This window comes from Herpailurus yagouaroundi, unplaced genomic scaffold, assembly GCF_014898765.1.
Source record: "Herpailurus yagouaroundi ecotype Mexico unplaced genomic scaffold, PumYag 428, whole genome shotgun sequence".
Classification (NCBI taxonomy): domain Eukaryota; kingdom Metazoa; phylum Chordata; class Mammalia; order Carnivora; family Felidae; genus Herpailurus; species Herpailurus yagouaroundi.
In genome coordinates, this window is record NW_024412645.1 from 2,911,693 (window position 1) to 2,931,744 (window position 20,052).

Sequence of the window (20,052 nt, forward strand, 5' to 3'; positions counted from 1 at the left end):
CGACGCGGGGCTCGAACTCACGGACCGCGAGATCGTGACCTGGCTGACGTCGGACGCTCAACCGACTGCGCCACCCAGGCGCCCCTCGGCTTTCAAATATTAAAGACACATCAACCACCTGCACGGATGCATATGTGACCCAGCAAGTACAGTAAAATATTAATGGTAGAATATAGGTGTTCACTGTAAAATCCTTTCACTTTTCCTGTATGTCTGAAATTTTTCTTAATAAAATACGGGCACAGGGCACCTGGGTAGCTCAGTCAGTTAAATGTCAGTTAAATGACCTCGGTTCTGGTCACGATCTCACGGTTCATGAGAGCCCCACATCTGGCTCTGTGCTGACAACATGGGGCCTGCTTGGGATTCTCTTTCCCTCTCTCTGCCCCTCCCCTGCTCTTGCAAGCATGCTCTCTCTCTCTCCCTCTAAATAAATAAATATACTTCAAAATAAACAAATAAGGGGTGCCTGGGTGGCTCAGTTGGTTAAGCGGTCCAACTCTTGATTTAGGCTCAGGTCATGACCTCACTCTTGGATTAAGCCCCACAGTGGGGTCTGCGCTGACATCGCAGAACCTGATTGGAATTCTCTCCCTCCCTCTCTCTCTGCCCCTCCCCCACTTGTTCTCTCTTTCTCTCAAAATAAACAAACTTTAAAATAAAAATAAAATATGGGCAAAAGTGTTTTGTAGATGAGGAAAATCAAATATGTAATTTTTTTAAATGGGGGAAAACGAGGCACCTAGGTGGCTCAGTCAGTTAAGCATCCAACTTCAGCTCAGGTCATGATCTCACACTCCATGAGTTCAAGCCTCGTGTTGGGCTCTGTGCTGACAGCTCAGAGCCTGGAGCCTGCTTCGGATTCTGTGTCTCGCTCTCTCTATGCCCCTCCCCCACTCACGCTTTGCCCCTCTCTCTCTCTCTCTCTCTCTCTCTCTCTCTCTCAAAAATAAATAAACATTAAAAAATTTTTTAAAAAGGGAGAAAAGAAAATCACCCAGCCTTCCCCTCAAGGAGCTTGCAGGCAATTCACCATGCATGGACAGAGGCATCAGGAGGCCAGGTCACACAGTTTAGAATGACACCAGGTTTTTAGCTTGAGTAACAGACAAGAACTCAAGAGAAACAGATTTGGGAGAAAAAAAAGAAAAAACTTGTTTTACATATGTTGGGTTTGGTTGGGATGGCTGTAAGATGCCAAGATAAACTCCAGTTACAGTGACTTAGTCTGGTAAGTGCCTCAGACCCCACTGACCCTGAACTCTGGTATGGGGCTAACAAGCTGGCTCATGGAGGGCTGCTTTGCCTGTAGATGTCTAGTTCTTACCAAGCAAGAAAATGGAATATGGCTCTGATTTTACTCATGGAGGTATATATGGCACAGGGTTTCACTAATGTGTATACAGAACAACTACTAAAGGCAGGGGCAGCAGCTTAACTTGGCTGATCTTCTGGATGTTCCCATTTGTCTGTGTTGTTTTTTCCAAGTAATCTCTACACCCAATGTGGGGATCTGAACTAACAACCTCGAGATCAAGAGTCACCTGCTCTATCCCAAGCCAGCCAGATGCCTCCTGTGTCTGTGATTTTTATAAAAACTGCAAGAATCTTCAAGCTAGGGGTAGCATTCAGCTCTATCCTTGGGGAGCCCCCTCCCCCACCCCAGTGTGATGGCCCTACTCCCCAGCCTCAGGCAAGCCTCTCACGCCCAATGGGGAAGGGACAGTTGATATTCCTTTCTAGAGTCACAGAATGACAAAGGCAGCGCACAGACTCCTTGCCTTGCCTACTTTTTGGGTTGTCTCCTCACCTGGTTCACCCCCTCACCTGCGTCACCCAGGTGTGCTCCAAAGCCTGACTGGCCTCCAGAGGACGCTGCTTTCAAAATCCTCAACAAACCCACCACCCTAAGAAAATCAGCTGCTCTTAACTGAAGCAGTTCGTCTTTCACGGAAAACTCTGCAAGGCCATCTAGGAAAACACTAGCCACTGGCAGCATTCCTGCCCTACCCGGACCCATCAGCCCAGAGTAGAACCCTCCAGATGCCGCGTGCCCTCGGCGGAGCACGCTTCACCTCTCTAAACAAACAGGGGTGTCTTTGTTTAAATTAAAAAAAAAAAAAAAAGAACCTGTCTCACAAGCTACGATTACATCAGCAGAGCGCTCTCATTCCCTGCATCAATCCGGGCGGCTCCGGAGGCTTTGAAGCGCCGAGTGCGCGGCGCCCTTTGATCCTGCGGTTCCCGCCTGGGGCAAAGCCGAAACCAGCTCGGCGCCCACGCGGGGATCCACCATCCACGACTGGATCGCGCGGCCGGAGCCCATTCGGTCGCCCACCAGCTCCAGCTCCACCAGGACCCAATCCTCAAACCAGGCTACCAGTGCTGGGACACCCAAATGCACAGTGGGTCCCTTATGTTGTGGGGGGAGGGGGAGCTGTCCCTTTGGAGGGGACACCACCAACTTAACATTAACCGCTGTGGAAATAGCCTTGAAATTACGTTCTGAAAATGAATCTCTTAAAGATACTGAAATATTCACAGGAAAAAATGATATGGGTGCTTCTGCTTCAAAATAACACGGTGGGAGTAGGGTGCAAATGAAACAAGACCGGCCGGCAGGTTGACAACTTTTAAAGTGAGTTGGGATGAGCACTGGGTGTTGTATGGAAACCAATGTGCCAATACATTTCACATTAAAAAAATTAAAAAAAAATAAAGTAAGTGATGGAGACCGGGGGACAGTGACTACAGGGGTAGAGTGTGGACGTGGTTCTGTCTACTTGTGAACACATGTAACATTTTCTGTAAGAACTTGAAACTAACCCTTTGCAATTTTTAAAGGTTATTCTTCATAGATTTTTCATTTAGGAAGGAAAAAAAGCAGTTTGGCACTGGATGGGACGAAGGTAGGTCACATTCACTTTCCTACTGTGCCCCCAAGGCAGTCACTGGAGCTACCAGGACAGCATGTGGCCCACAGAGCCATCTTCTCAGTGCAATCCCTGCGAGGCGAGGGGCATCAAGTGTTAGCCCTATCAGGGGCTCTTCACCTGTTTCAGGGCCTCAGACCCCGTTAACAGATAGATAAATATTATAGAGTCCATCTCTCCAGAAAAATAAACACAGCAGAACCTGGAGGAAATAGCAAACCCACCCTCAAAATCTGTTACTCTCAGAAATCAGATTAGAAATGGCTGCTAGGGTAAGCATTCCAGGTTGTTCCATTTGGACAACTCATTCCTCAGAGAGCCATGGGCACATGACCAGCCGCTGGACTCCCAATGCCACCGTGTGGGGCCATAATGGGTCATGGCACACCCCTGCTTCACAAGGCAAATTTTGCTCCATACTGGCCCCATAGCCTTGGGTAAGTTGCCTATCCCCATGTTTTTTAAAAACAGAGAGCTACTAATGATGACCTGGTGATGTCACCACCTCTTTCTGCCACACACTTAACCGGAGAGTGAGAAATGGGAGGAAAAAAAAAAAACAAAAGCCAAGGAGGAAATAGTATAGGGAGACACAACCATGATTCCACCGAGGGGCAGCTGAGCAAGCCACACACAGGTTGGGCACAAAAGAGTTAACTGGGAAAGGGACATGGTCCAGGGCTGTGAGGTGTGTTCAAGGCCAGAAGGCAGAGGAAAGGTCTAGGAGAGGGTGGAGAGGGGAAAATAAATCCTTCCCTGCAGGTGGATCCACCTTTGGGGGGTGAGGGGGTGGGGTGTCAAACTGAAAATTCCAGTGAAGACCATCAACCTACCTGAACCCCTCAGAGTTGAGGGTAAGACCACAAACCATGAAAGGGATCAAGGAAACAAAATATATATGAGAATAGCTCAAAAGATGAGAGATGTTTTTTATTATCATTATTATTTTTAATGTTTTTTATTTATTTTTGAGACAGAGAGGGACAGAGCGTGAGCAGGGAAGAGGCAGGAAGAAGGCGAGACACAGAATCCAAAGCAGGCTCCAGGCTCTGAGCTGTCAGCACAGAGCCTGATGCGGGGCTTGAACTCCCAAACCGCGAGATCATGACCTGAGCCAAAGACGAATGCTCAACAGACTGAGCCACCCAGGCGCCCCAAGATGAGAGATGTTTTTAAGAGAAGAACATAGTTGTAACAATGTGAAGAGAGATGCAAGAAATGAGTTGGGACAAGTTTTAAAAATACTAAAATAAGAACCTGAAAAGAAAGAGCAGCTAACTAGAGAACAAAATATCAACAACAGTAGGTTTAAAATGCATGTATTTGTTAGCTTTCACATTAAAGGAGGTCTGGGTCAGAAATCCTCACTATAGGGGCGCCTGGGTGGCTCAGTCGGTTGGGCGTCCGACTTCAGCTCAGGTCATGATCTCACAGTCCATGAGTTCGAGCCCCTCGTCAGGCTCTGTGCTGACAGCTTAGAGCCTGGAGCCTGTTTCAGATTCTGTGTCTCCCTCTTTCTCTGCCCCTCCCTCACTCATGCTCTGTCTCTCTGTCTCTCTCTCAAAAATAAATAAACATTAAAAAAAAGTTTCTTCTAAATGTACACAAACTGGTTCATTCAACTCCTGATTTGAAAGTACATTAATACTTTCAAACAAACCCTATAAAAACCTCTCTATTCATCATTTTATTTTTGCAAACTCATTTACCAAGTCTTCCATTCCAATTAACAGAAAGATGGTAGGATTTCAGTCCCAGATGTTTTGTATAGCATCCAACTTGGGCCCTACACAGTGCTGGTGAGATACCAAAAGCAGGTCAGAAGGCATGCTTCTGACCTCAGTAGGCTCATAATCTAGTGAGGAGACAGACACATCTAAAAATGAAAGGACAAAAATAAATAAATAAAACATATTATGAGAGCCAAGGGAGTGACCAGACCAGGCTGCTTCAAGTTCAGAGGCAGCAGAGATGATTATGCACCGCATCAGACCAGAAGGGCTTCCTGGAGGCAGCAGCCTTGAAAGATGGGCAGAATGTAGGCAAAGATGCAAATAAAGGCCAAAGCCTGTTTGAAGGAGCCATGTGACTGGAAGTGAGGGGTTCTATAGTAGGACACCAAATTGCAAAGACAGACTGGGAGCAAAATGCCAAGGGCTATAGAATATTAGGGTAAAACAGAAAGAAATAAAAAACATACCTACATACATGCATACATACATACATACATGCATTCATACAAGGTTTAGACTCTACCTTATAAAGAAAAGAAAAGAAAAAAAAAAAAAAAAAAACAAGAGCTCCTACGGATTTGTGAAGAGGAGCGTGACATCTGGCATCCGAGCAGCAAAATGGGAGAGAGGGTGTGGGGCCCTGAGTGAACCAGATCACTGGAGTGGGGGTGGAGGGCTTCCTGCTAAAAGAGAAATGACCGCCCCTCAATGAACTAGAGCAAACCATGTGCTCAGGCTACCAGTTGTGGTTTTTTTGGTGTGTGTGTGTGTGTGTGTGTGTGTGTGTGTGTGTGTGTGTGTTTAAACAAAGGGGTGAAGATCAAAAGAAACTGTTTGCAAATGAGAACCCTCCTACTCCTCTGACTTGTCATTTCTGTCCCTTTCATCTACCCTCCTGTTTTAAATTCAGGTGAAAAGGAGAGGCATGTGGCCAGTGGACTGCCAGCCTGGCCCTGGGTCTGGCCCATGTGCAACTGGGGGCAAATCACAGGGGCTTTCCCAGCTCCCTCCCTCCCCCTCCCCAGCTGAGGAAGGTCAAGGATGGGATGTCAAGTCCCTTGAAGTACGTGCCAAGTCTGGATCCAGCCCAGGGAAAGACTAAAGCCTACAACTAAGGATTCCTAGAGGTGCAGGCTACCTGTCGATCCCCAACACCAAGCTCTTCAACTGTGAGAAAGCCATGATTACAGAGCTCTGCAACCATCTTCCCTCCTTTCCAGTGAGAGAGAAAAAGCATTTATTATAAAGACAGCACAGAGAACTCAAAATTAGGAAAGTTCCTGGTCTGCAAGGCAAAAAGGATTTATGTTTATTCAAATATAATTGATCAGCAAGAGTCAACTCATGAACACACTGTCAGAATGAACAGTGGTCAGTGTTCCACTTCTTGCCCTAAAAACAGTTTCTTACCAGGTTTGAGGCACAGAATTAAATGTCATCCTCCATCACTTACTGTAACTTATAGCGCTAAAGGGTAAAGGGTCTAAAATCAGCTTGACTGGGTCGGTACTTCCACACCTGTATCAGCAAGTAGTGAGACCCTGGGTAAGTCATTCCACTTCTTCAAGCCTCAGTTTCCTCATATATAAAATGGGGACAATGGCACTTAACAGCATAGGGCTGTTATGAGGAGTAAATGAGATCACTCATGTTGGGTGATTAACGTAATGCCTGGCACAAGTCAGCAATAAACCTTAACCATATGATTTTTTTTATAAAGTTGACTTTTATTTTTGAGAGAGAGGGAGACAGAACGAGTAGGGGAGGGGCAGAGAGAAGGGGAGAGAGATAATCCCAAACAGGACATGGGGCTCGATCTCACAAACCATGAGATCATGACCTGAGAGACTAAATCAAGAGTTGGAAGCTTAACCGACTGAGCCACCCAAGTGCCCCAACCATGGGATATTTTAAATCTATGGCCCTCACTCCTTGCTAAGGGAGCTAGGGAGTAGTGTAATAAGATGTTAAGAAATCCGTATGATAAGGCCATTTCCCGAGCAAAGAGGGACTGGAAAACTCAGTTCAGAAAGAACTTGTGTGGCCCCATCTGTGGGGAGAAACAGGTTGGCATTCTTCGCCAGAATATAACAGCTGCCTCTCCTCCCATCTCACCCCGACCCCTCCTCGGCTGCAAATACTCAAGGATTAAGAAGACATTCAAGCTTTGTTCCGTCTCATTTCTGCTCTGGCATTCTTCTCTTTGGCCCCTTTATCCCAAATGCCATTTCTGCTCAACAGCAAGCCCTACATTAGAGAAATGCCTTGCCCTCTCTCAAGATGCCCCCAACCCTTTATTTCCACCAATCCTGACAACAAAAGTGTGGCAGGATCGGCCAGTCCCACTTTACCAGGGAACCGAGGTTAAGAGAAGTCAAAGCATCACGCTGGGTCTAGGCAAGTCCCAAGCGTCACAACTCAGAACTTCCGACTGGAAAGCCCAATAGTCCTCTGGGCTGCTGAGCTCCAATCTGGAATCAGAGATGGGATTGGTGGCAGCTTTCGTAGGCCAGCAGGGGGCAAGAAGCAGGGCTGGCCGCCTTAGGACCAAGTACAAACACTTCAGCTTCACGGGTACCGGGATACCACCCCCACCGGAGCAGCGCCAGGGAACAGCATGGTCAGAGGGGTTCCTGCTGCCAGGATGGGCCGCTGCATTCTCTTTCCCTTGCTGAGAAATGCTCCTTTCGTGGAGATTTTAAACACACACATATGTGGAGAAAGCCAACTATGAGGCAGGCTGGACGCTGTGAAATATGTGAGGAGGACCAGTTAGCCCAGGGGGTTACACAGAAGGCCAGGGGGCTTAATCACAGAGCAAACTCCCTCAAAAGAAGCGCATTCGAGCCCCACTCCAGGTTTCCTTCTTCACCAGGTTTTACCCTTCACCGCTTCTCCCCACACTTCAAAGGAAGTATTTTTGTACAGCCCAGGGAGGAGTGTAAACTGGCCAGCTGCTTCCAAAGCAGAGACGTTAACCCTGAAAGGGCCGCTGGCCTCACAGGGGAGGAGGGAGGAGAACAAGGTCGTGGGGAGCTGAGCGTGAGTCCCCACACTCAGCCAGGCCTGCCCTTTCAGCCCACACCAAGGGCACGGCTCTTCAACCACTACAAGAAAGGCAGGGCCTCCGTTCCTCTAGGCACGCAAACAGCTAGTTATAAATACCCTCCCAGGCTGGAGGTTCAAAGGATCCAGCAGTTAGCACTTCAATGGAAACTCCAGCTAACAGAACAGGCCTCTTTCTCGCGGGTCCCTCCCTGAACCAAGCAAGGAACTGAAGGGCCCGAAGGCTAGCACAACAAAATCTGCCCCCAAAAGTCCAACTACTTCAGGCTAAGCGGGCTGAGGGGGAGCATTCTAGCAACAGAGCCCTTTCTAAACAGTGCCTTGCGGAGGGGGCTCCCCTCCCATGCACCCTGCATGGCACACAAGGGAATCTTCCCCAAGGGGCAGCTGAGAGAATGAAGACCTGGGACTCTATCAGGGCTTTTTATGAGCTTCTACATACCCCTAAGAGCCTTCGCTCTACTGAGTTTAATTATATCCCAAATTCAGATTCAACAGTCTTCAATGACCTTGCCGAAATCTGAGGGATCTGTCCAGGTAAGAGTAAACGAACGTTGCACAGGACACTCCCCTGCTCACCAGTGATTTTAACTTAACAAATGTCCCTGCATAGACCACTGAAAGCACAGCCACCTGGAGGGCTGGCAGATCAGCATGGGCTTCTCCAGAACACACATACCTTGGTGTCTTCGGGGTTTTTTGGTTTTTTTTTTTTAAATCCCCGGCCACTCCACCTCAAAGGACTCTATTAGAGTCCTCCACGGACTCTACCAGAAACCCTGCAGCATCCCAACAGGCCTCAGGTGGGTGAGGCCCCAGAAACACTCAGGTGGGGCTCAGCTCCTGCCACCTGACTACAAGCTTTGGGGCAATGAGAGGGTGGCAGGCAGGAGGGTGCTTGCCCCATCCCACTAACAAAAGCATCTTAAAATTTACGGACACTGAAAAGTATGCTATAAATAGTTGGTGTTTTGAATGTTGTTGGGTCTCCAGAACAGAGGGGACCTAACAGCTGTGTGGGGCCAGAGCTCTGGCCATCTCGGGGCCACGATTTGGAAATCCTGGCTGGTGTGGTCAAACCATCTTCAAAGGAACACCAAGAGTGTCACATGCTATCTGGAGAGGAGAAAGTCTGTCAAAACTCTCAGTCAGGATTTACACACCACAATTCAGCAGAAAAGTGAAGAGCACTGAGGGTCCCTTCACGGGAAGTTCCACAATTCAGCAGCAAAAGGGAAAAGTGGCCAGAGTCACCCCCACACCCGAAGTTGTCATGTCTGCCACACTGATGTCTCTGAGACACAACAGGACCTTCCTGATTAGGCACCAGACAACTTGGAGGACTCATTTACTCATTCAACAAACATTTTTTTTAACTTTGCTCTCCTAAGTGCTGAAAATACAAAGAACAAAACAGATAAGCCTTTTCGACAATTTCTAGCAGGGGAGATGGACAGTAAAATGGAAAACAATTGCCAAAAGTGAAGAGGGTGCCTTATAATTTTAAATCTAATTACACTACAGCTTGACATAAAGAGTGAGTACCTAAAAGGAATTCTATTCAAGTGACTGAGTTACTTCTAGGCTCTCCAGACAGTAATTACACTTCAAAAGAATAAATACATCTCTACATTCATTTGTTCTTTTGAAATAACTATCCCCACTGGCTTTCCTAAAACTGGGGAAGTTGGAGGAAGGGCAAAGAGTGGTAAATAAATTTAGACCCTGGGCACTTAACTCTAAGCAGAAATGCCTGAGTCAGAAAAGACTTATGGTTAGCACTGCTTTCATGGGGGTGAGGGGGAGGGTTGCATGTGCGTGTTCATGTTCACGTACAAGCGCCCATGTGCATGTGTCAACGGTCACAATTAAAGATGAATTTATTAAAGTTGCTGCTAAAACTTTACAGGCCTATTTTTAGCCTTTTAAATATTTCAGAAAATCATCAAAACCAGTTGCTAGAATGAATTCTATCTGGGAATACTGTAAGCAGTCCAGATACTCTCCTTGGTCTGTCTTTACCTGAAGCGAGTCCAAAAGACTCCAAGATGACAAGGGACCCCAAAATCACCTCATATGATGAAGACATAGAACTAAGGGTCCCTGGCAAGCAGAAAACAAATTGTATTGGTTTTTCCCTGGTAGATGGGGTTGTTGGAGGATAACCACCTTCAAGGATCTAAAGGGCCATTGTGTCTTAGGTGGCTCTATGTTATGGACTGAGATATGTCACCCCAGAATTCATATGTTGAAGTCCTAGCTCCCAGGATCTCAGAGTGTGCCTATCTGGAGATAGGGTCTTTAAGGAGGTGATTAAGTTAAATCAGGTCATTAATCCAATATGGCATGTGTCCTTATAAGAAGAGACAATCTGAACACAGTTACAAAGAAATCACACAAAGACACATGGAGAAGATGGCCATCTACAAGCCAAAGAGAGAGGCCTCAGAATAAACCAACTCTGCTGATACCTTGATCTCAGACCTGTAGTGTCCAGAACGGTGAAAAAATAAATTTCTGTTGTTTAAGCCAGCCAGTCTGTGGTACTCTGTTCTGGCGGCCCTAGGACACAAATACGCTCTAGAAGGCAGAACCGGAACCAAGGAGCAGAAGTCTGATTCAGTGTAAGGAAAAAGTTTCTGACAATCAGAGCCCTGCAAAAAGAGGCAAGGGTAGGAGGGATTGGGCTAAGCAGAGCCCCACCCTTAATGCAACAGCAGAGCCTGGGGTCTCATCAAAAGCTACAGAGGCAAGCCCCAGGCTGGGGAGGGCTTAGCTGCTAACAAAATCCATCAGGTAGGTCAACCCCAATTTAAAAAGTTAAAGAGGGGCGCCTGGGTGGCGCAGTCGGTTAAGCGTCCGACTTCAGCCAGGTCACGATCTCGCGGTCCGTGAGTTCGAGCCCCACGTCAGGCTCTGGGCTGATGGCTCAGAGCCTGGAGCCTGTTTCCGATTCTGTGTCTCCCTCTCTCTCTGCCCCTCCCCCCGTTCATGCTCTGTCTCTCTCTGTCCCAAAAATAAATAAACGTTGAAAAAAAAAAACATTTAAAAAGTTAAAGAAACGAAAAGAGAAGGATAGGAAAGGAAAGGAAAGGAAAGGAAAAAAGGAAAAAGAAAAAGAGAAAGAAAGCCCTAAGTCAACACTATGAAATATGACACACAGTTGAAAGAGAATTTAAGCCCCTCATTTCGGAGTCTCCCCTTATAAGGCACCTCACAGGGGTACTATCTCAGCCCTGCTCAAGTCACATTCTTCCTACAGGCAACTAGAGCCTGAAGAACATATTTAATCTTTTGTGCATTAACCAAGGTAGACAAACCTGAAAAATGCACAACCATTCAACTAACTCAGCCCAGCACCTCCAAGGCAGAAGGCACCCCAAACCCAGCAGCCAAACCCACAGCCTAAGAGTCAGAGTAGGGAGGACAGCCATCCCCAAACCCCGGATACTGACAAGGCTGGCAGATCAGCCAAGAGCATTCTTCCAGAGACTTAAACGTGCATTTCACCCAACTCGAGGGGGGTGGGGGGAGCCGAAGAGATTGTTGCCTGTGAACATGTGTTAAAAACAAGAGCAAGTCTAACGAAAAGTCATTTAGGGCTTCCCAACTGCCAGGACACTCCTCTATCTTATCTTCCCACCCCTTGCCAGGTCCCCATAGCTTGCTAAATCGCAACAAAGGCATGCCTTCTCCATCGCTACAGGACAGGCTGCTTGGGGCTGGTGCCGGGCTTGCTCTAGTGTCACACCCACTTGGAGGGTATTTCTGCTCAACTCCATGGATCACCCCGTCCCAGCAAAAACTAAATTACTCAAAAAGAAGCACTGTTTCTTGGTTCTTTTATACTATCATACTATACAGCTCCCCATCCCTTCACCCAAGTACAGAGAAGACTACAAGCCTACAGAGCTGAAATGGAAGAAACAAGTCCTATCACAGGTGAAAGGCATTCAGGCCACGGTGGTGATGACCATATCCCAGGGGCCCGTGGGAAGCGATAAATTAACACTCTTAGCTTTCCATGAATGCAATTCAATGGGATACCAACTGGCCATGCACAGACCCTACCCAACTTAATAGCAGCTAGCTACTAGAGTGGAATGTCCCCAGCTAGCAGGTATTTGAGAAAAGGAGTCCAGTGATCAAGTATATTTGGGAAATGCCAGGTTGAATAGAGTTCATTTAGACTCCTTTTCAGCAGGATTTCTCAGAGTCATTAATTCACTACTGTGCCATCTAAATCTCCAAGAGGGAATGATGATAAACAGCATTCTCAAAGTCAGCTCACCATAGAACCCTTTCCAAAGCATTCTGCAGGGCTGGAGTTCTTCAGAAGACACCTTGAGAAAAGCTCATCTTGAGGCATAATCCACAGAAATCTACATTTGGCCTTGGAAAGTGTACCTCTATTCTAATACAAGTGCACCCAAGGTCCTAAAAATTCACAACATTCCTAAGCCAAAATAAAACAAGCCACCCAGTAAAGACCCAAATCAGCAAGAGCTGGAAAACTGTGTCTGGGAGCCTAGACCATCTTTGTCAATCCCAAAAGAACTGTCTTACTGGAACAACAACAAAGGCAACGCAGCCTCAGCCTCTCTCCCCTGGAGTGTTTGCTCTGCACCTGACATCTTTCCTAGAGACAGAGAAGCAATAACTGAGTGCTTTGGTTGAGAGGAGAGCTCCTTGATCCCCAGATGTAATCCAGCACAGCTAAGAGATAAGGATCAAGCCTTTAAAAAAAAAAAAAAAAAAAAAAAAAAAAACATAAAAAAAGTTACTTAAGCAGAAAGGAATAAAGGTCACAAGGGGCTGAAACTAGGAGAGGGAGGGGGAGATGAAAACAAAATTAAACATTCTAGAGAAAATTCCGCCTGGCCCAGTTCATTTTGCACCTCTTGCCCTAAATAAAAAAAGCTGACTAGTGCTTTGGTCCTGGCTAGAGCAAGCAACATTTCTGGAACAACTTCACCTTGGTTACATATTTCTACATTAAACATTCCAAAGTTGCTAAAGGCCTCCCAGGAGCATCTGCTCCTGTTTCTCGGGAGGGAGTTAGTTCCTGTGGAAAGTGTTTGTTTAGTTTGATTACAACTTTGAAGAGGGGTAAGAATTCTGGCCCAGAAGAATTTAATGGCCGGGCACTTCTCTTACATAATTTGTAAACAAACAGAGTTTATCCCAGTGTGGCTCATTTGGCTCAATGGCTGGATTTAGGAAAATATATTCCTCATTCATCTGGGAGAAGCCACAGTAAGGCCTGTCAATAACCAGAAAAATGTCCAAACCAGCCAGCCAGTCACTCTATTGCCTAATCCTGACGGACCTTGAAATCTCTCTTCTGAAACCCAGGACTGTCAACAGATAGAGTCCCAACTTCAGTTATGGGTTATGGGCAGAACCTGAAAAGCAGCTGATGAATCGCTCCCCAGAAGTTTCTACACACTCGTGGTATATAAAAAAACCCTGGGGGGGGGGCCCGCCCCCAGCCACAACAGCAGATTTCCCCAAGGTGTCATGAAAGGTTGAGTGTATGGGTGGAGAGCAATTTGTTACTAATAACAGTTAAAGGCCAAAGTTGGCATGTAATTTATTTATCTTTAATAAAATGAATTCAAGGTTGTCACTAGAACTTGTTACTTACTCCCTTACATTCCAGACTGCTCTGGGGGGGGGGGGGGGGGAGGAAAGCACAGCCCCTGACTGAGCCCCCAGGCTGCTGTGATTACAAACCATGCTGCTGGAGAACTCCAGGCCAGGGAGGTCATGTCATCAAAAATCTGGCCCTACACATGGACATCATCTACCACGCGTGGCTGTAAGATCCCCTGGTCTCTATAATAAAAGGCAAACACCTTTTGCTGGCATGCAGAACCCCTCCCCCAGTCCATCGCCTACTGGCCTCTGAAGTTCGCTTCCCTCCCAGATTCTCCAGTTTGAGTGATTCCCCCCATCCTGTTCCTGCCCCGCAGGAAGCCCCTAAGCATACATATCCTCCCTCCAGGAATCTCACCCAGCCCCCACACCCAGTTTACAGATGTGGGGCTGAGGCTCAGTTTAGCTGGCTCCCATTTAAGTGTCAGATTGGGGAGCGGGTCAGGTCTCCTGTCTCCCAGCCATGGCCTCGCTTGGCCTCGCCTTCCTCCTTCCGCTGCCACAAGCACATTCCACAGTAGGCCACCTCCAGATCTACTAGAGAAAGCCCCACTGGATGCCAACCCAGCCTGGGTCGCAGCTTTCCCCCCACCAAGTGTAGGTAGGGGTGACTCCAAGCCCAGCCTTCTTTAAACCCGGGCGGAGGCCCACCCCCAGGATCTGTTCAGCATTTCTAGGTGCTTTTCCTCAGCCGTGGGCTCGTGGTCCTCAGCCCACGCACATTATAATGCCACCATCTCGGGGATACATTCCATCTTTCCCACTCGCCCATGAGCCCACCCCTACAGATAATCAGGAAGAAGCCTGCCGTGATTCTGTGAACACTATCCAGAAAATGTCATGCCCCACATCCATCAAAACGCTCCAGGAAAGAGGGCATTAAGCTTGGCCAGACACACCTTTAAATAACCAAAGCCTACTGCAGACTTCCTCGCCTTCATTCCGAGAATATAGGACCAAGACAAACCACAAAAAACAGCTTGGGATGGTTCAGATCCACGGGGGAGGACAAAGCACGAAGTTATTTCACTTTGTTCCCTCAGTACCTTCAGATCCAAAATCTAATGGAGATGCAAATTTCATCAAAATCATTGGGCAAATTAGGAAGTACATGTGCTAAAAAGAAGGTGCTTTTCCTTTTCGCTAAACTACATTTCTAGGAACCTAAGCACACAGATCCGATTTGCATAATCGTTCTATACCAGCAAGAGCAAATTTCAGTTTGACTGTTTTCTGAGAAAATTAGTACAGTGAAAACCATCCTGGTCTCAGGGCAGGGTCTGTGGTAGGGTTAGTTAACAAGCTGTCCAACAGGAAGCCCCCAGGACAGGTCAGTGCCTAGAGTCCTTGGCTCCTGGTCGCTGTCTGTTCCCAGAGGGCAAGTTTCCACAGACACTTCCACCAAGATCAGGAAGCGCTTCAGAGCTTTGGAAAGTGGTTCAAAACCAAACAGTGTTCTTCAGACAAATGTGCCTAAAAAGCCCAACTGAGCCACTGGGTCCTTGCCTGGGAACCAGTGATCCGCACTAGACCATTAACTTCATCTCTGCTTTCTGCCCAGACAGATCTAATCGCCAATTTAAAAAAACCCAAACTGTAATCACGGGTCCTATCACTGTATTATCAATGCAGGCTTTCCCTGTCTTGAGGAAAACAAATTGCATCTAACTGACCGCGCATCCAGCAATCCAGCTAAGCTGGGGGAAGGAGTACGAATGCGGAACAGATTTGCTCCCATTCCTAGTTCTGATGGGAGGCGGGGCAGACACATCCCATATGACCTGGGGCAAACTTATGCTCCTTAAGAATTGCTGGAAAATGCACACATCACCATGTACAGGCCCCAGTGGTACTAATTCAACCGTCTTGGACTTCTTTCTGCCCAAATTTTGCTAGCTAGTGATGGCCCACTTATCCCCTCCAGAGTAGACTTGCACACTAATGGGTCACAACACTGCTTTGAGATGGGCTCCCAGGTGCTACTGCCTCATCCACAGCACGGCCAGCGTGCGCCCTGGACCAAGGGACAAAAGAATGCCACCAAGATGCCCACAAGAAGGTAAATAAGCATATGGGGTGCATGGCTGACTCAGTCAGTTAGGTGTACAACTTTGGATTTCGGCTCAGGTCATGATCTCACGGTTCATGAGGTAGAGCCCCGTGTTGGGCTCTGTACTGGCAGTGTGAAGCCTGCTTGAGATATTCTCTCTCTCTTTCCCCCTCTCTCTGCCCCTCCCCAGCTCACTCTCTCGCTCTCTTTCAAAGTAAATAAATAAATTAAAAAAACAAAACAAAACATATGAAACTTGTCAGGGGTTCTTTGGAAAGAAATCTGGGCTTCGATTAATTCTCAGTTAACTCTATGGAACCAAGTGCAATGGCATACTGCTTTCTCTCTCTCTCTCTCTCTCTCTCTCTCTCTCTCTCGTTTACCCTTCTTCTGAACTATCCTTTCAATCAGTTGCTGTCTTAGCTGAATATAAGCTACTTTTAATGTGAGGTTAAACATGCTACTTACAGAAAGCATGGGTACCAAAGCTGAATATAAATGACCCACTCTAGTGCTGCCCTCAAACAGAGATAAATAAAAAATTAACATTATTTTCATGGTCCAAAAGTAGTCAGAGCAACCTCGTAGTTTCAAATCAATAGTGTATTTAAAAAACACCCACTTCCCACCAAAAGCTCATGAATGCAACAAAAAAGACACATAAATGACCTGAAATCTACCTTAGAGAAAGGCTTATTTGGGTTCGTAAGTATATAAGGACAGCAGCCCCACTGGCTTTCATCAACCAGTTCAACAAGTGAAAGTGTGTTAACCTCCATTCTGGACCGTACACTGTGGACAGGGAGAAAATTCTACCACACAGCCATCCTCACAGTTTGCAAAGGGGTGGGGGATGTGGAGAATGGGACTTAAGTTTCAAGACAGCCAATGACAGAGCAATGAAATTCTGCAGAGAAAAAAAACAGGGTCTGTAATCAAATCTGAACATGGCGCTGGGCTGGAAAACCAAATCAAAGCAAAATCTTATCAACAAATCCCCATGGAACCAGACCATGAGAAGGCACGGACACCATCTGGGCACTGTGGGGAACAAAAGGATCACCACCTGCTCCCTCAGCAAGTCGCCTGTACATTCTCAAGGACCATAAAGCTCTCATGTACAAGAGACCAGAAAAATTAGGGGAAAATCAGATAAGATTAAAATAATAGTCGAAGGGACGGCACAAAGCAATGCAAGATAAACTGTCAAATGAAGTGTGGCTCTGCCATTTTGCATCTTGGGGTTTCTTGTGAAAATGACTTCAGGGAATCTTTCTCCAGGTGACAATTAACATTTTAGCTCAAATTCCTCCAAGGGACAGGGAGGGGGTAGGGAAGTAATCAGTGTGACTCAAAGACTGCCTAGCACGGGAGTAAGCACTCAAGACATATCTGCTGGGTGAAAGAATGTAAAACCCCAAGCCAATGGCTCTGCCCTAGGCCCCTGCTAAGCAGTAGCACATCTCTCCGCTGTAGCTGCCAAGTTTACCTGGTTTACCTGACAATCTGATAGCTGCTTTACCTGACTGTCTCTCCCGCAGGACTGTGAAGTCCTCGAGGGTGACGATTCTATAGCAGCAACAGTCACCAGTGCTAACATGTATTGAACATTTACTGTGTAACTTACATATATTATCTCACTTAATCCTCACAGTCCTTTGAGGTACAATCTATACTGTCCCATGTTAGAAATGAGCAAACAGGGGCGCCTGGGTGGCGCAGTCGGTTAAGCGTCCGACTTCAGCCAGGTCACGATCTCGCGGTCCGTGAGTTCGAGCCCCGCGTCAGGCTCTGGGCTGATGGCTCAGAGCCTGGAGCCTGTTTCCGATTCTGTGTCTCCCTCTCTCTCTGCCCCTCCCCCATTCATGCTCTGTCTCTCTCTGTCCCAAAAATAAATAAATGTTGAAAAAAAAGAAATGAGCAAACAGGTTCAGGAAGGTTGGGTGACCTGGCCAAGATCACAAGGCAGTGGCGGAGCCAGGATGCAAACACAGGCCTGTCTGGCTCCAGGGATGTGTTATCCATCCCTGTGTCCCTTGCATGGCGACAGCCTGGTCAGCTCTGACTCTCAGAACACAACACACTGCAGATTTTAGCTTCAAGAGGTTTTCTTAGCTGTAAGAGGTTAGCGGATCACCATTGGATTTGCCAGCCTCAAACTGCCTTACAGTGAGGTTATAAACACACTCTTGAGATCCAGGTCAGCTCTCCATTCGCTAGCTGTGTTAAGACCTCTCTGCAGGGACGCCTGGGTGGCTCAGTCGGTTAAGCATCCAACTTTGGCTCAGATCATCTTGCAGTTCGTGAGTTCGAGTACCACATCAGGCTCTGTGCTGACAGCTTGGAGCCTGGAGCCTGCTTCAGATTCTGTCTCTCTGCCCCTCCCCATCTTGTGCTCTGTCGCTCTCTCAAAAATAAATAAACATTAAAAAAAAAAAAAAAAAAGACCTCTCTGCACCTTGGAGTCCTTACTTAAAAAGAAGAGGAATAAAACCTCTGTTGTTCAGAATCCTCTCGAAGATCTAGTGAGACAGTGGAAAGCCCCAAGGACAGTGTCTAACATGGTATTCATTCACTCGAATGTTTCACCAACCACCTATGTGACCTTCAGCCCTAACAGGCTTCCATGTAATAGGAGGCAGAGCCAGCAATGATGGCGGCAGCCATGGAAAGTTCCGGGCTTCTGTCAGGCCCAGGTAAGTAACAACAGCCCAGAGTTCAATAACTTGGATTGTGTCACAAGCAGAATGTTTACCCAGAGTCCAGGCTAGAGAATCCACCGTCCTCTGTTCTGTCATTTGTTTTGATTGGTACAAAGTTTTCTTTTCCTTTTTCTTGATGGTTTAACAAATCTGCATCGCAGCTCTGTTTTTCCCATCCCTGAGACTGAAGTCTATGATTCTCTATTACTTTCAGCCAACAAGTCTAGCAAAGCCAAATGGAGCAAGCCTACAAAGATCAGGAGAGAGTACTGTCTATCTGTGTTCCCTGCCCCAGCTACGGCACTATCTGCTGAAGTTACATTCTAACACAACTTGCCGAGGCCTGGTCAACGTGCGCAGGCAGAGGAGGACATCACAGCCATGGTCATCCATAAAGAGACACCTCCACACACATTGCCCGGATCTCCACACTGATCTGAACGCTTTCAGGTCAGCCAGAGAGCAGATTCCTGAGCCAAATCCGAAAAAAAACTCAGCCTCTAGAAAGTCAAGGGACAAACAGAAGTGTCTTGAGCAATCCCAAGCAGGCAGGATGATACAGAGAGGTGGCCTTTACGAAAGAAGCTAAAGGAAGGGTCAACCTTGTGTGAACGCAGCCAAAGAGCCTTCGCCAAAGCTGCAAAGGAAACAAAAATAAACCAACAGGATAAAAGGAAGGCTGTTGCATGAGGAAGAACTTTTGCTCTAGTTAAAAAAAAAAAAAAAGAGAGAGAGAGAAGAAAAGAAAAGAAAAAGAAAGCACACACTGAAATGATCTAAAGCTGCCTATAAATATTTGGGAACATCAAAGGCGGTCCTGTTAAATTAAAAATGCTGTCACACAGATAGGAACTAGCCTCTAGCACTGCCAGCTTCAACATGTGAGCCTGTGATCTGAGGAGTGAGGGCTCAGCTCCTCAAGAAATCTGATTCACTAAAGAAAAAAGTGAGCGAGCAGTTGAGTTTTAATAAGGGCATTAAATACCTTAGGAATGAGCTAATTAGGGTTTAACTCTTTCAAGATTGTCCGGGCTCTTAAGAATGGTGTAAAGTAAAAGCTCCCTCCAGAATCTAGTTAAATCGGCCTCGAAACCTGCAATGTAAAAGAAAAGTATTAAAATAGCACCTTAGGACTTCAAAGCTGGTAAATCCCACCAGGTCCCCTCAGACTGTTGGCAGAGTCCGAGTGCAGAGAAAAGAGGACGCTAACTCAGAACCGTTCTCTGAGGTGAGGTTACAGCACTTGTTTATTTAGAGGCTTTTTTTTTTTCTCCTACTTGAACTAGGTAAGAGCGAGCTCACTCTCTAATACCAGGTTCATGCTGCCCTATGAGTCTGCCCCTCACCCAAGTCACTTTGAGGGTGCTGAGCAAGAAGCTCTCCATCTACCCACCAGGCTACCTTCCTTGCGTGCCACACGAGAAATTACAGCTGAGCCTCTGTGGACACGCTCAAGGTCACTACGGGAAGTCACCCAACAATTTCCCTGCATGCATTCTGGATCAGAATCCTAAGGAAACCGGGAAGAGTCCCCAGTTAGGAAAGTTCCATCAGGACAGCAGATCCTTTCAGGAGCAAGACTCTTGGGCCTTGACATAGAAAGAAGTATAACCTCAGAGACAGCAAGGAGAAAAGCTCACCTGCAACAGAAGGAGAAGGGGCATCATCTTTCCATCACCCAGTCTCAGGAATGTGAGAGAAGGGGGTAGACAGAGATGAAAACTACCTTCTCCATTCAAGGAGAGGAATGCACAGCCCAGTCTTGGCAGAGGGTGGTGGGGGAAAGTAAAAAAAAAAAACAAAAAACCCTACAATGCACTCCTATCATTCCCATTTTTAGAAAAAGTCAATGTGTCTAATTTGAGGGTTAAGATTAATAAAGTATTTGCTTTGGCAAAATTGCACACTGG

The 20,052-nt window shown here is 46.8% G+C and overlaps 1 protein-coding gene across 1 annotated transcript in view; it reads right to left on the reverse strand.

Annotated features, from left to right (window-relative positions):
• The window catches only part of ZNRF3 (zinc and ring finger 3), a 143,524-nt gene extending 123,823 nt beyond the window's left edge, over window positions 1-19,701 (reverse strand). The window contains exon 1 of the mRNA XM_040463898.1: window positions 19,128-19,701. The gene's annotated coding sequence lies outside the window, so the exon portion shown is untranslated. The remainder of the gene's footprint in view (window positions 1-19,127) is intronic.
• Window positions 19,702-20,052: the final 351 nt, after the last annotated feature.